The sequence below is a fragment of the Rhineura floridana genome, chromosome 3, assembly GCF_030035675.1.
Source record: "Rhineura floridana isolate rRhiFlo1 chromosome 3, rRhiFlo1.hap2, whole genome shotgun sequence".
Classification (NCBI taxonomy): domain Eukaryota; kingdom Metazoa; phylum Chordata; class Lepidosauria; order Squamata; family Rhineuridae; genus Rhineura; species Rhineura floridana.
Window position 1 is genome coordinate 106319404 of NC_084482.1, and position 16879 is coordinate 106336282.

Below are 16879 nucleotides of genomic sequence, written 5' to 3' on the forward strand. Positions count from 1 at the left end.
GGACAGCTATGTGCAGGAGATGCTCTAGCTGTGGATTTCCTGCTGTGAGCAGGGGGTTGGACTCAATGGCCTACAAGGCCCCTTCCAACTCTAGGATTCTATGGCTTGGAACCCAGGAACCTTAGGGGCTATTTTCTCCCATATCAACCTGCACAGGAGTTAAGATCTTCCACTGAGCCCTTCTCTGGGTGCTACCACCATGAGGCATTAGGCAGGTGGCAACAAGAAAGAAAGCTTTTTCATCAGTTGTGAGAGAATTCCAGGGAAGTTTAGATGACACCTACATTGTTGACTTTTGGGCACCAGTTTAAAACATTTTTATTCTCTGAGATAATTTAAAGGAAATCAAGTTTTTAAATTTGATGGGAAAAGAAGCTATATTTTAACCAGTAGCTGGGTAAGCCATTCTGCTATCTGAATTGATTTTGAAGTTGCAATAATTTTTTAAGTGTTTTTGTATTAATTTTTTTTTAGAATTTTAACTATATAATTGCATTTTGTTGTAATTTCTTATTTTGAACCACCCTGGGATGTGTTAAGGTCTGTTTGGGTAAAGTGTAATACACATTAGATCGATACCAGAAAATTATACAGAAAGCTTTAAAAGCTCCTCATTTGAGGCAGGCTTTTATGAGTACTTGAAGTTCTTATCAGAGCCGGGCTTTGGAGAATTTTGCCAGAAAATTGTGTGTGTGCGTGCATGCACACAAAATATTAATTCATATATTATACACAGAGGTAGATACTACATAGTCAACATGCTAAAACTTTTCTAACTGTCAAATTAGCTTTGTGTACTGCTGGCTGAATTGAGTCCACTATAGGTTGTGGAATAAGTTTTCAATAATACTTTCTAGGCTAACAAGGGAAATATAATTCCCATAAAAACAAATTGAAATATAGTAATATTGCATTTTTGATAAACGTTATAGCAAGAGAGCATGCAAAGTTAATTCAAAAACAACTCTATGCAGCAGGGGGTCCTTTTTAATGTTGTATAAGGGTGATGAGTGTGCATAATTTTGGGTGTGCTCAGGAAAACAATGTTGTTTCTGAATTAGAAAATATTCATTACTGGCATTTGCTGTTCAGGAATTATACTTCTGTTATTTAGGAGCTTTCAGAAATCACTGATAAATCACGCTACATATTCCAGTGATACTTCCATATGTAAGATGGAGGTTCAGATTGCCTAACAGTCTATCAATATTGGTATTATTCTTTTGTCAAAACAAACATTTAGCAATAAGATCATAAGAAACAATCTAGCAATGTAATTAAAACTGTGAAAAGAGGATACAACTATATTTACATATTGATTTCTGGAATATTAGGGATCAAAAAATTTCATATGGATAAAAATATACTTTGTGTTAACTGTGTAGATAGATATTCTCTTAGACACTTAGTGACACAAGTTTCAAAGAACCATGTGTTAGGAGTATCAAAGTTTCTCTCCAAACTCCAGAGAACTCAAATAATATCTTTATTACAAGGGTGTGGGACATGTGTCCCTCCAGTTGTTATTGGACTACAACTCCCATCCCTGACCACTGGTCATGCTGGCTAGGGCTAATGGGAGTGGGAATCCTGCAACGTATGGAGGACTGCAGGTTTCCGAGCCCTATTTAATTAAGACCAACTAAAATGCTACATATCAATGAGCAAACATTTCATTTATCTAGAACCCATCTTCAGTTTGGTGCTAAGAATAAAAGGAGGAAGGGAATTGGTTATGATAGAAAAATCCAAACCCTGTAGTTTATAACTGACTGTGCAGGCAATGTGTACTCTACTTGCTAAACTTCCATAGAAATGCCAGGAAGTTCTTTGTGCTGCTGAGTGGTACAGCCATATATATGTATATATTTACTAATAGGCAAAAACCCTTGTGTTTTAAGAATGTACATATAGCCCACAGATATTTCTATCAAACTTTAAAAAGCAGGGAAATTGGGCAGCTATAGTGAATGCACCAGGGGAGCAGGAGACCTGACCTCCTTTCTGAGATATTGTTCTGCCAACAGAATTTGGGTTAGTCTTTCACAGTCAAATCTACTTCCTGTGTAGCTTGGAAGAATTTGGTAACATGATTGGATGGGTGGGCACTGGGCAGAGGGGAAGCCCCTTTCCTTTCCAAAAGGAAAACATTGTGAACAATATCATTGCTTTTCAGAGTTTCTCCCACCTTTTTATTCTGCAGCAGGCACATGTAGTCTCCCACTCAAATTTAAACCAAAGCTGTCCCTGGCCATATCCACACCAGACCTTGATTCCAGTTTAGACAGTCATGGCTCCCCCCAAAGAATCCTGGGAAGTGTAGTTAGTGAAGGGTGCTGAGAGTTGCTGGGAGATACCCTGTTCCCCTCACAGAGCTTCAATCAGAGTGGCTGACTGTTCAACCACTCTGGCCACTAAAGCTGTCAGGAGACTATGAATCTCCTCTTAGCACCCTTCACAAACTACACTTCACAGGATTCTTTGGGGGAAGCCATGACTGTCTAAACTGGAATCAAGGTCTGGTGTGGGTGTGGGCCCCTGATTATCCAAGGGAAGCAGCTGTGAGTCTGGCTTTTAGAACACTGACAGTTGGTTCTTACTGAGCATGCCCGGCCTTATCATTGAGTTCAATGCAAACTTTCTTAAATTAATTAAAAATCAGCCAGGAATTTTTTTAAATGCATTTTTTTAAAGTGCAGAAGATGAAGGTCAGAGTATGGGGCAAGGTAAGCAATAGGATTACAGGTACTCTGTGAACATGGCTAATTTTTAATAAATTACAACAGATTATGAGAACTGACAGAAAAAATCCAAAGGGGGTCTGGATTTTCTCTCTCTCTTTTTAGACTTTGAACTCTCAGTTCTCTCTGACTGCTTTGTTTATCACCATGAAAATTTAGAGGGTTGTTAAGCAAGAGTTTCTGAGTTCAGGACTGTAAGTTTTGTAAGGTTTTGTTCTGAAGTAAGCTTGTGGGAAGCATCAGAATGGCATGGGGGTATTTTCAATTTAACATTACAGAATGTGAAAAATCCACACTGGCTATAGTATACAGCCACTCTTGTGGCTATATAAAGCCACTCTTGTGACTGTATAATATTGTTTTGTTAGGATAAACTGCTGAGTGAATGTGCTGTGGTTTAAGATGGCAAAGATCAACATGATCAGCACTTTCCAGAATGATTACTTGTTTTAGCATTTTTATGTTATAATAATTCTTTTTCTCATTGTTCAGCATTTTAATGTGACATTCAATTTGTTCACTTCAGTGAGTGGCTTAGCGCACCAACTCTCTTTTGCTTTGCATCCATCTGTAACAAAAAATATCCCCCTTAAGGAAACAATATACGAACCAGTCCCATTGTGAGCATACATGTGCAATGCACATAGAATTCACAAAAGGCTACAGGATTCAAAATATTTCTGTGAACATCTAGAAGCCCCAGACTCGAACACAAAAAGATGATGTTGAATCTCTCCTCTTAATGAAAAACAAAACACAATCTGTGAAAAATCTTTTGGGTTTTGAATAAGGAAAGCCATATTTGCTTTGACTTTTATTATTGATTGATTGATTGAGTTTATTTATATGCCGCCTTTCTACAGTGAGCTGTGCCGAAAGCAGCTTACAACAGACATTCAAAATATCAAAATACAAAACATTGAGGTAGGGGAAAGAAGTCAGTTTACAAAACAACCAATAAATGTAATAAATAAATAAAATTCAAATAAGGAGATCTGTTGACTTGCTCAGCTAAGCCAGTGGTCCAGTTCCTGAGATTTTCAGTCCTACACACATTATAAGGAAATAAAGTTCATAATAAGTATAAATACTATGTAGGCTAGTGCTCCATAGAGCTGGGACTGGGGAGCAGCTCTAAGAAGTAGTGCTAAAGAAAAGGCAAAACGTTTGGGCTTTATTTGGTCTTCTGAATAACATTTGGCTTGAACACTGGAGATGACACATGAGTTTGATGGCAAGGAACTGTTTTGTCTCTTAATTTCGCTAGATATAAAATGGGAATAAAAAGGACCTAGAGTTGTTGTGGTAATGAGTGGGATGATAAAGCCAGGCTTCAACATACTAAAAACAATATTCTGGTTAAATCCTTCAGATGCCCGATATTCCAGATTCTGATATCAACAACAACAACATACCGTTTAATGCCAAAATGGATTTCTAAATGGTTAACAAGTACAAAAACCAATTACATGAGCATTAAAATATAAACATCTGTAATTAAAATACAGAAAAAATTCAAATATAAACATATATAATTAAAATATGCAGTAAAGCAACCTCATTTAAAGCAGTCTTACTAACTTTCACACGGCTAAGGTGTATCCTCATGAAGCCACTCCAATAATATAGGAAGCCCTATGTCACGTGGGAGGAGTCCATGACAGAGCTCCTTCTTGCAGTGTTATTGCCTAGCTCCCAGGAAAGGTAACTAGTATGGGAATTAGCTGCATTGCTGATTTCTTCATGCTGAGGACGAGGTTACCTGAAAGACTGCCTACCCCTGTACAGATCTGTATACTTAGATCATTGGGTAATTTACTTATGGCACCACACCTGACAGAACATCACAGGACAATGACACTGAAATGGGCATTTTCCATCTTTTCCCCATGCATTGTGGTATGCCTTAGGATATAGGAAACTGCTTTATACTGAATCAGACCATTGGTCCCTCTAGCTCAGTATTGTCTACACTGACTGGCAGCAGCTCCTCAGCTTTCCAAGCAGGGTTCTCTCCCAGTCCTACCTGGAGATGCTGGGGATTAAACCTGGGACCTTTCTGATATAATGGTTCTTTTGTAATGGCATCAAAGGCTACTAGCCATAATGGCTGTGGTCTGCCTCTGCAGTTGGAGGCAGTATGCTTCTGAATACCAGTTGCTAAAATGGCAGGGGGACTAAGAGTTCTCCTGTGCTTAGGTCTTGCTTGTGGACTTCACATGGGCATCTGGTTGGCCACTGTGAGAACAGGATGATGGATTAGACGGGCCACTGGCCTGAACCAGCAGGCTCTTACGTTCTTATGACTTTATACGTGTAAGGCAGATGTTGTCAGTAATGTATGGGCAAATTCAGAAATGCAGGGTTCCTTCATGTTAGTCACAGCCATGTCCCTCCCCTTTTTTTCTGTGTAGCTGTAATGCTGTGGCCGTGGGCTGATTCAAATTTAAGTTCAGTACCAAGAAATCAGTAAGAGATTCAAAGTTTACTCACAAAGGAGACATTTATTGAGAAATTTAGCGAGCGCACAGGCATACTCAATAACATGGAACGGGCTGCAAGGTCCCTGCATTGACACTTGCAGTCTGAACCCTGAACTGGGCTACATGTGTGTATTTTACAGGGAAAATCTTGGCAAGGCACAATGGTGACAGAATACATCATTAGCCGCTATCTTACATCAGATCATCGCATCTTGACAGGATACATGATTAATTATGCTATATCAGACTAGGTATCAAAGCAAATAGGCTATGGCTACTATCTCACTATCTTTGAAGTATCACAGACTTTTGATCTAAGGTGTCAAGGCCCTTGATGGATTATCCTATATATGCGAGAGGACACTGTTCTGGTGTAAACAGGTCATCTTGACCTCTCTATGCCACCCTCCCTTGGCACATGCGCTACTGTTCCTTGACACGTGCAGCTCATTAGAGCTATCTAGATCAGCATCAAGGCTACTAACCTTGAGAGTACATCAAATGGTCCTTTCCCAGCCCATTAGCCTCCTAGATAAGACACAGCTGGGTGTAGATTGTTTACTCATTGACCATTACTTGACCCAGTCTCTAACAACCTGAACTTCTTGCAGGTGCTCAAAGTTGAGAAAACATCATTATAAGCTTCCATTTACAAATCTTAACCTCTTAAAGGCAAGTATACATATAAAAATAGCCATACATATGCATTGCAACAATTACATGAACGCCCCATGGACTACAGTAGCTGAGAATGAGATCCTTGTTAATGCCTTCTCCCACAAAAACAGACTTTCTGATTTGTGGCACCTATCATTTGGAATTCCCTCCCCTTAAATATTAGACAGGCGCCATCTCTGTTATCTTTTGGGCACTTACTGAAGGACTTCCTCTTTCTACAAGCCTTTTAAGTAGAGACCTTAGCCAAGTTTGTGTCTGTTTTGGAATTGCTTTTTAAGATGTTTTTAAAGATGTTTTAAAAGATGTTTTTAAGATGTCTTATTTTTGAGATGCTTTAAGATGTTTTTAATTTTTTGTCCTCTGTTTGCCGCCTTGAGTTGTTTCTGAGAGGAAAGGCAGGATAAACGTTTAAATTATTGTTGCTGTTATTATTTGTTCAGTAAGCAAAACACAAAAATGGTATCTGATTATGGAGAAAACTCCATAAAAATGTGGTACCTTGAATACCATATATTTATAAGTGACTGTGTTTGTGATAGTCTCATAATTATGAATATGGTTGACTCTGTGGTTCAAACTATAATATTAGCAGACTATTAGTATTGGCAATTAAAATGTATTGCCAAGATCCAAAGAGACATGTGCAAACACTTCAAAGGCAGGATAGTCTTCCCCATTTTTTTTAGCTTTTGGTGCTGTGTAAGAAGCCATCCAAGTCTTGGGAGCAACCCATTAGACCATCTGTGTGTGGGGGGGGGAAGGGGTGCTATAGACAGCAAGACCCCAGAAGCGCTCTCTCTCTCTCTCTCTGTGTGTGTGTGTGTGTGAGTGTGTGTGTGTGTGGGCAAATGGCACCTTAGAGTTTCATAAACAAAACACACAAACAAGTTGTTGCCCTCAAGTTGCGTATAATCTTAGACAGATAATGAGGAATGACAATTGTGGGAAGCCTTTTGAATCCTGGTCTGTGCTTCTCTTTGCTCTTATAGACCAAGATGAGTACAGATATACCGTAGAAGAACCTCTCGAAGTTTTCTCCATTCCGATTAATAGAGTTGATGACATTTATATAGCACTTGAAAAACAGACAAATGTGTAAACTTCTGATAGTTATCTTTTAATGCAGCCATTTGCCCAAAAAGATCTACAAAGCAGGGCAGGCCTGGAAGAGAGAGAGTCTTAAAGAAAACAGTTGTTTTGAATTTTAGAGATAATTCCCTCCCCTGTCTAACCCTTTTAAGTTACTGAACATGCCATCTAATGAAATCATGGAGATATGGCTTGGGGCAGGATTTGTGCATCAAGGCCAAGCTCGTGTTGCTATAACTGCCACTCCAAGGCCTTAAATTAAACAAGTTTAAGTGACTTTAAAGGATTCCAAGAAGGAGAAATGAAATGTGTCCTGGTAATATGAGGAAAAAGTAAGAAAGAGAGGCCTGTTTGGAGTGATTCAGTATTGTTTTCAGTTGCCCACTAAAATATTTAGGCATTTATTCCATAGACAAGGGGGGGGCAACATTTCATCTAGAGTAGAATTACTAAATCTGCAGTGATACTTCTGAGCCATCCCATGTGAATAATATGCTGCAAGTTTCTACCAGCAGGCAAAGAAGGATAACACTTGATTCATGTGTGAGCCCCAAATTGTTATCTCATTTGTTCAAAGGCTTTTTTGGGTGTAGAGGTATTCTTTAAATAAGTCAATTTAAAGGAGGGCTGCAGCTCAATGGTAGGACAAATGCCGCTTGTAGTTAAAGGGGTCTTGCCTGTTCTATTAGCCATTGGCTCTGACAGCACCGGTGAGATTGTGGGGAGACTCCAAGATGGGCTCCTTATGAGCTGCAAACTGTGGTAATTTAGGTTTAGTGCTGAAGGGAATTCTCTGAATCACCTCCTCACAGAGAATTTGACTCCAGGGCCATGGCAGTGCTAGGGTATGGTTCCTATTAACCTTTCTCTGTGCAGCGATGTACCTATACATTATCATCACCTTCATTATCATTATTGAAGAGAATGTGTATGTACTTATTGATCATAAGTATATGAGGAAAGAAAGTGAACCTTTCATAAAAGATACTGAAATTACAAATGTTGCCATTCTCATGATGGCTGGAGTGTCAATGTTGTCTTCCGCTCTGAGAAGATTATTAATTAAATAAGACAATAAGCCCAAAGTTGTCTCTACTCATTGCCTTCCTCATTATGTTCTAGTCACATCTTAAAGCAGTAATAATTGTACGGTTGAAGCTCAACAGTATACATTGCCTGTCAGCCATAACAGTGATGGTACCTAGTATCCTTACAGCACAGTCCTACAATGTCTTCTCAGAAGCACACAGGGTGGGAATAACATGGCAGTCTTAGCTGTCATCAAGGGCAACAACAAACTTCAACACTCTGGACCATGAATGGTTACTCTCAAATTCATTTATCTAGCCAGCCTTTTGAGTGTCTCCATTAGCCAAGACATTATTGTTGTTGTTTTTAAAATGACGATGACAACTTCCAGTAAAAATACAGTGTGGTGCAGGCGCCTGGAGCGGCTGGGATATCTCAATACCTCCAAATGTCATCTGGTTGGCCTTTGGTGTGACCCAGCAGAGGTGCTTTTATGCAAACTGGCAGAAAAAAAGGGCACACATTTGGGAATGGGGTTCATGAAGCCCAGCTGTGGTAAAGGAGTCCTGTGGAACAGCACTCTGTATGTACTCAGAAGTACTCTCCTCATAAGCCAGAGAGAAAAACCACTCCTGACAATGAGAGACTTCATTTCCAGGGCCTGAATCTCACTTCTAGAACAAATGCCGAGATGGGGAACCTGCCAGGCTCTCTGGGTGTTGCTGGGCTCCAACTCCCAGCAGCCCGCGTGGCCAAGCATCTGAAGGGGCATAGAGAAGAGTTCAGGACAATTTGTTTCTGGGATCACATTAGTATTGAAAACCCTCAACAACTTAGGCCTCAAATATTTGAAAAACTGCCTCCATCCCTACCAACCTTCTCAGCCACCGGGATCTGCAAAGGGGGCTCTCTTGGTAGTTCCGCCACCTGAAGAAGTGTGAAGAATGCCAGCCTGGGCGAGGGAGGGCATTCTCTGTGGCAGTCCCTCCACTGTGCAACTCCCTTTGGCGTACGCTTTTACTCTGGCCTTTGACAAGGCTTTTTGTGTATATGTGGGATCCAGAGCTTGGAAGATTACTTTTAAAAAGTAATAAATTACAGTTACAATTACTTGGCCCAAAAAAGTAGTAACTACCGTTACAATTACAATTGCTCTGAAAGTAACTGATTACTTTACTTTTTCTCAAAAGTAATCACTACAGTTACATTTCAGTTACTTTTTTTAAAAAAACCGCCTACAAGGTGCTGGCTTTGGCTGCTGCACATCTGAGTAGCCTAAAACCATATTAAAAATAAACACACACACACGGGGTAGTAGAATAATTTTTTTTATCCATAAGATTAACAGAATGGAATAACAGAATCTCACATGCCCCCCAAGCAACGATGATACCCCAACACTTGAAATCAAATTTTACACTTGAAATGCTGCTTTTATAATACAGCGGGGGGGGATGGACTTTAAGGAATGACTGGAAAACTACCTCATAAGGGGGTAGATTATATGTTCTCTGGTCCCTTGATAAAATCTACAGTTAAAAAATGCATGGGAGACTATCAAGTTCCAGCTATCCTTGAAAGGAACTTTTGCAAATCTGCCATCTAACATCTTTGAAGATAAAATGTTAAAAAGTGCCAGCAGAACAGTTCTTCTATACTTATTGTTTTTAAAAAATGTAAGTATGGCATACATTGGTTAGAGGCAGACCAAGTCAGGCCCAGTGAATGTTGTGAACATGGCCCATTGGCTAAAGAATGAACTCTTGGACATCCATATCTTTTATTCTCTGTTTAACAATGGATGTAGCTTGCACTGGGTCCAAGGATGAGAGATGATAAGGGGAGAAACCAATAGTATTCATTTTTTTAAAAAGTCCCATTGAATCTAATAGAGTTTACTTCTGAGTAGACATGTATTGGACTGCAACCTTAATGAATTAAGTCCAGCTTCCAAATTAAGGGCAGCCTTAGTAATGCATTTACAGCTGGTACAGCACAGTGGAGAGGAGAGCCTGGCCTGGAGTCCAGAGTCTGTGAGTTCAAATCTCCGCTCATGTCTCCTGGGTGTCAAAGGCCAGCTAAAAATCACCCCCACAGTGAGTGGCTCAAGGGTTACGTGCCCTGCCACCTGTGTAGCCGTGGGCAAGCTGCAGAGTCCCAAGGAGCCCAGTTGCCCCCAGCTGGCAGTTGTGGACAAGGAAGGGGCTGGCTTGTGCAGCTGTGGCAAGCTGAGCAGCCCCTAGCCAGCTGGGGAGGACTAGCCTCAGAGGGAGGCAATGGGAAACCCCCTCTGAATACCGCTTACCATGAAAACCCTACTCATAGGGTCGCCATAAGTCGGATCAAATTGAAGGCAGTCCATTTAGTACTGCATTTGATTGTACCCTATTCCACACTTGTAAGAAATCATTCTTTTAGTGTTGCAGCACCAATGCTTTGGAACTCCCTGCCTATTGACATCAGGCAGTTACTCTCACTGTATTCTTTTCGGTGCCTGCTTAAAACATTTCTGTTCAGGCAAGCCTATCCAGACATATAGATGCTGAGGTGTTTTAATATGTGTGCCACCCTAGACTCCTACTGGGAGGAAGGGCAGGATATAAATCTAATTAAATAATAATAATAATAATAATTATTATTATTATTATTAATGTATTTTAGTCTGTTGCTTTTAATTGTTTTTTTAATTTAAAACTGGTTTTTAACTGTTTTATTAATAATTTTAATGTATTTTGTAAACTGCTTAGAGGTTTCATCACAGTCAGCATATACATTTTGTTAAATAAAATAATAAAATCAGCCCCAGCCAGCATGGCCAATGGCTAGGGATGGGAGCTGTAATCCAGCAACATCTGGAGGGCACCACGTTTGTTATCCCTGCTAATAGTCCAATGGTTAGGATGGCAGATGTGTGCCTGCAGCCACAGCTCTAGGGCTTCTCTCATAAAAGGATTTAAGCCCCCCGGCAGCCCAAATCCAACCAGCTGTCAAAAAAACCATTTACCAGGAAAATAACCAGGGCCGGTCAGACAAAGGAATGCCAGTCCAGTCACAACAGCCAGGCACTACCATTACTCAGTGTATAGTAGATTGGCACATCTATTCTTTCTGCTGCCATTTTTGCTGCTGTTTTATTGGGTCTCAACTATGGGTTATTGTTTGTCTTTTATTGTAAATGCGTTGTTCTTTTATCTTATTTTATGTTGTGCTTCCAGAAATCGCTTATGTAGCAATAATTGAATTGACTAATAAATAATTGAGTAATAAAACAACGACAACCACCACCTATAGGCAGAAGGACTGCTTGGAGAAGGGTTTGAGTCCTGATGTGCTTCCAGAAAGACAATACTAATAACATCACTGCATACAGTCTGTTTATATCTGCATCAATGTGTTGGAAACATAGATTGTGCAAGGGAGTCCCTTGGACAAGGAAAGTTGCACACTACAGATTCACAAGAGATAGAACTATAATGGGGAGCTCAATAGGAAATTGGACACGAGAGTTGTAGGACTGCATCCCACTTCCGGGAAGTCCACACATGCCTTCCACAAGGCATTTTAGGGATGCAGCTGTCAATATTAAATTGGCAAGGCAATAGGATTACAACCCAGGTCTTGTACTCCACACAGAAAGAAACCACCCAATAGATTCTAAGCCAGGGGTAATCAACATGGTGCTGTCCAGATGTTCTTGAACTACAACTCCCATCAATCCTAGCGATTGACCATGCTAGCTGGGGCTGATGACAGCTGGAGTCCAACAACATCTGAGGGACACCATGCTGGCTACCTCCCTCCTAAGCAGACAAACTCATGATGGGGCCTCTGTAGATGTCCAGGAGCCCACCCCATAACTTGCCTTTGCTTCATCCATGCAAGGTACCTAGTGGATTCTAGCTGTGTACTGAAGGGGCCTTAGGTTGAGCTGTAGCTCAGTGAAAAACAAACATAGCAACCATGCCAGATTATCTTTTTTAGTCATGAGGGTCCCTGTACCTGAGATAATTCATACTTGCTATAAATTCGCTGGAGAAAGAAATGGGCACCCACACAGATGAAACAGTGCAGTGTGACAGCTAATCACTACAAGCAATGAGTGGGCTTGGTGTTTCTTCTCAGGTAATTGCCAGGTTCATTCATGGGACATCTTGCATTCTGGCTGGCCCCCTTCATCTCATACAGCTGCACATCCCCCATCTTCATTTAGCCAACTGCCACTATTTGCTAGCAATGCATCCAGCACACCTTGTTATCAATCTGTGCCCCACTCCATTTCATGACTGCAATAATGCCAGATGAAATTGGGGTGGGGGAGTTAGGAGTTAGTTAGGAGGATATTAAACTATTGGTACTCCCATCCACCCTTGCTGGTGCTCCAGTGACAAGGCTGTGGATAACATTCAGATGTTGGTGTGGTGGCAGTAGTGGACAGCATGGGGGGGAATCACCCAACCTCTCAACAGCTGAATCAGAGCTGCTTACCAGGAAAAAGAGGGGCAAGGCAGTGGGGAGGTCAGCATGGTCTAAACACACTGGCTGAATTGGATCTGTTGGTGCGTTTGCATCATGCTGACCTCCCTGTCGCCTCGCCTGTCTCCCTCTCCCTCTGGGTAAGCAGCAGTAACTCAGTTGTTGGGAGGTCAGGTGAGCACTGCTGCCCCAACATGCTTTCTGCTACTGGTGGAGTGACTATTCCCTCATTATGGGTTCCCCTCTTTAAGGCAGCTAAAATGAGTAACACATGTGGACGAGGCCATCTGCTAACCATCAGTATAACGGGACAGTCATGGTTTTTACTGAACAGTATCTTTGGAGGAATAAGTGCTGGCAGCATCAAAGAGCCCTCCTGTTGCCAAACCTTTTGGCTTTGCAAAGGACAACAGGTACAGCTTTCCTCTTCAGTGCCTGTCCATGCCAGGTAATGCTATACCTGTCACATCACATCTGCCATGCACTTCTGAATGGTGCACAAGCTCTACTGGAACAACACCAAAAATGCAGCATTAGCTTCTCTCTGGTTGCTGCTATAGCCCTTACTCCTGGTGCTGGAGTGTGTGGATCCTTGTTTTGCCCATGTTTAATGGCTACCTGGTTGCAAGAGAGATACAGGGTGGTGGTAGTGGGAGTTGATAATGACTAACAGATAGCAGTTTGCTGTTTGAAAAAGGAGTCACCACCCAAGGGGATCTCCAACTTCCCACTCTCTCCTCAGTGATCAAATCAAAGCATTTTTGGTTTGCATCTTTTTCTTCACCCCAGAAGTTATAAGAATCTGTTCACTTTGGCCCCTGCTTAGCAGATTGGGGGAGGGGGAATCAATTGCTACTGAAAAAAAATTCCATGTTTCTTAGTTTGAGACCCTTCCCCGCACAGCATAACTTGGACATGAGATTCTCATTCATCACATAAGCTGGGCTGGCAGCGCCCCATTGACATCAAGTACACAGGACTCCACGCTAACCTACATCGCAAAGCTTGATGAGAAGAGACAGCCCTTTCCCCGCTTCTTTGACATGAGAATGGACATTTGCAGAGTGCGGGCGGTGCCCAAGCGGACGAAGGAACGTGGGCTTTAGAAGAAAGGCAAATAATAACAAGACCTTTGCAACTGATTACAACCCCTGGAACCGGAATGCATTTTAAAACAAGCACGCACACAAACCTCTCTTCCCTGAATTCCCCAGGAAAACTGCTCGCCTGCCATTTGCGTGTGCCTGTTGGTTCCTGCGCCACCGCCTTGACAGCGTGGAGCCTCGATCAGGCACCATCCCGCCCTTCTCTTGCCTCACCCTTTACCTCCAGAGAGACATCGAGGGGGCGGGGGCAGATCAGACGCTTAACTTTGGGAGTTTCCCTTGATTCCCTTGTATGGCAAACCTAATTCCCCCCCACCCCCAGCGGCTGCCAGCCCTCCTGGGATAATACGACTTTCTCCCCAAGATCCTCCGTTCTCTCTTCCAATCCCGGGGGAAAAATCAAGACAGAAATCTCTGGCTTTACAACTCCCCTCTCTCTCTCCAACTACTCCCACCCCTTCTCTTCTCTCCCCCCTCCCTTTCTCCCTGCAATCAGGGGAATAAATCAGGAAAGGAAACGCACGCAACAGACACACACACACAGAGAGCTGGGATCTGTTACAAAAGTAGCCCTGATGGCAGCAGATCAGATGAAGCAGAAGCTGCTGCCACCGCCAGAGTAACAGAGTTTTTCTGGCTCTCCTCTTGATGCCTCATCCCTTTTCCCTTGGCGGCGGCGGCAGCAGCAGCAGCAGCAGGGGAGGAGGCAGCGATAGGTGCGAGGGGAGAGGAGGCGGCAGGTGGGGAGGCGGCAGCAAGACAAGTGGTGGGGGGCACACACATACACACACACACCATCATCACTCACCTCAGCTCTTCACCTCCATTCTGCTTCTGTGGTCCGGCTCTCCACTTCCTCCCTCGTGCCTCCTAACACAGAGCACGAGGGAAGAGCAGCACTGCACAGAAGCCCAGTATAAGGCATATGTCTTTCATCCACCAATCATAGCAGCAGACTTCCCCTGCTTTCCCCCTGTAACGTCCAAATGTAACGGATGAAACGTTACAGTTACTGCTGAAAAGTAATGAAATTACCACTTGTTCTGTTACAAGCAAAATGTAACAAAGTTACCCACTCGTTATGCAAAAAAGGAGTGAATTACAAGTAACTCGTTATTTCTAATGAGTTACTTCCAAGCTCTGGTGGGATCCACCCCTTTTTGCTGAATTTATACTGTTTCATTTGGAACAGTTTTACACATTTTAATTGTGATGGTTTAACTTTTTTATATACATTCTTGTAACCTACCCTGGGGACTTTCTAGTGAACAGCAGGTAAGAAATCTTATAAAGAAATAAATGCATTTAAACAAAAGCAAACAAATAATCCAGTAGTCAGCTGCAGCTCTTTAGGAACAGGTTGTTAAGCCTCATCCATCCCGGCAATTGATCAGTTTCTGGTTGTGGGCCATATTTCATTTCCGCTTTTGCATAAACCCACCAGCCAGAAAAATCTTATAAATAAAAAAGGTTTTAAAAAAGAGAAGATTGCAGACAAAGTCCCAAATTGTTAAGAACACATGGACATACTTCCTGTATCAGAGCAAAGGCCCATCCAGTCCATGAGGAGGACCCAGTTGCCCACTGTGAGAAGCAGATGGACCTTTGCTCCAAAAGGGCTCTTCTTACATTTAAAGCAGCAGCAGACCTGTCAACACTTACATCAAATAATCTGGCGTTTCCGATGTTGATGTCGGAACACTGGAGTTGTTACACGTCCCATTTAAACCTGCCACATCTTGCGAGGAGGGGCCTGTCTTCAAGCTTCTCTTCTTGATGTCACAGTTTGGCTTCTAGTGGGCGTCCACTGGTTGGTCCCCCCTTTCCTTTCCCACTCTTTGTGTTCTTTCAGCTTCTTCTTTGACTTGGAGTGCACACCGCAGTGGTGTTTGTTCTCATGGGCAGAGTCTGTCACTGGTAGGGGGGAGCTGCCATTGTCACCACCAACCTCCCAGCCGGATCCAGCCCCTCACAGTCTTTGCTGCCATGGCTCAGGTCATTGCTGACATTAGCGAGTGGATCGTGAGGCCTCGGCAGCTCCAGTGCCAGCAAGAGAGAGCTGGAGCTGACCAACTCGGAAGCCGGCAGGAAAGGGACCTCCTTGCCATTGGCACAGCTGAGCTTGCCGTTGAAAGTCCTTTGGGCAAATTGGGAGATGCGGGGCTTTTTGGTGGGCAGTGGGTTGGTGAACTCCACGGGTTGAGGTTGTTTCTGGGAGAGGAGGAGGAAAAGTTGCTGGCATTGTCTTTTGGTGAACTCGGAGCTGGGGTCTCCGGGGGGCAGCTGGCGTTCAGTGGCTGGCAATGTTTCCGGAACAGGATCCGCTTTAGCAGCTGCTGGTCTCCTTCTAAGTAGCCCAGCCAGTCCTTCTGCACCTCTTTGTAAAGATGATATTTTAGGGTACATGTCCTATCTTTGGCATTCATGTTTGCAACCTGCTGCAAGAGGCCGTCTAGGGAATCCTTGTCCTGTGGGGAAAGGCTGTCCTTCCACAGTTGCAAGAGCAGTTCTGGTTTATTATAAGGCTTGAGGGCCAGTAAGTGCACCACCCGGTCTTTGAAAGGCCACTGGGAGACAGCACTGTTGCTTTTCTTGATGGTGCTGGTGAGGTTGACAGGCGTCAGACGTATTTGCGAGGGTGCAGCATCAGAAGCACCCGGGGCAGGCTTACGCACTTTGACCGTCTTGCCAACATAGCGCCCCCCCCGGCTTGATTACAATGGCCCCTCGGCTCCTGGTCTCCTCTTCCACCAGAGCCATGCTCTGCTTCGCCTTCTGGTAGGATTCGTCAGTGGCACAAACTGTGATTTTATCCTGGATGCTCCCGAGACAGTCCAACTGAATGCTCCCATTGCTGGAAACATACTGCTGGATACAATCAAAGCTTCCCTGAGGACTGTCCTTGCCAATGTTGGAGAGATACAACAAGAATGTCCAGACCTCCATCACACCGTCTGGCCGGGGTATGGAGATGTGCCCTTGGTTTCCTTGAAATTGAATGGATGGCTTCAGCGCCACTAAGTCCTTGTGCCCCTGGTAGGCCTCGAAGGCGCGTAGGGACGAGTTGGTGAGTTTGACGTGGAAGACGGAGACGCAGGTGCTGCGGCCGAGCCGCCCGCACGACAGCACGTAGCTCCTCTCCGCCAGCGCCACCATCTTGCGAACCTCCACCAGAGGCAGTACATGAAGTATTGTAGGTTTTTAATTTCATGTTTGTCTCAGTTAGTGACTGCAGACATTATGGGCAACATTTCAATAATGTTGTCCTTTGTTTTTTACA

At 43.1% G+C, this 16879-nt stretch overlaps 1 protein-coding gene and 1 pseudogene across 12 annotated transcripts in view; one reads left to right on the top strand and one right to left on the bottom strand.

Moving 5' to 3' along the window:
- The window catches only part of SPOCK1 (SPARC (osteonectin), cwcv and kazal like domains proteoglycan 1), an 872143-nt gene that overhangs the window by 376721 nt on the left and 478543 nt on the right, over window positions 1-16879 (top strand). The gene's annotated exons all lie outside the window — the stretch shown is intronic.
- Window positions 15258-16755, bottom strand: LOC133381976 (RNA polymerase II elongation factor ELL-like; annotated as a pseudogene).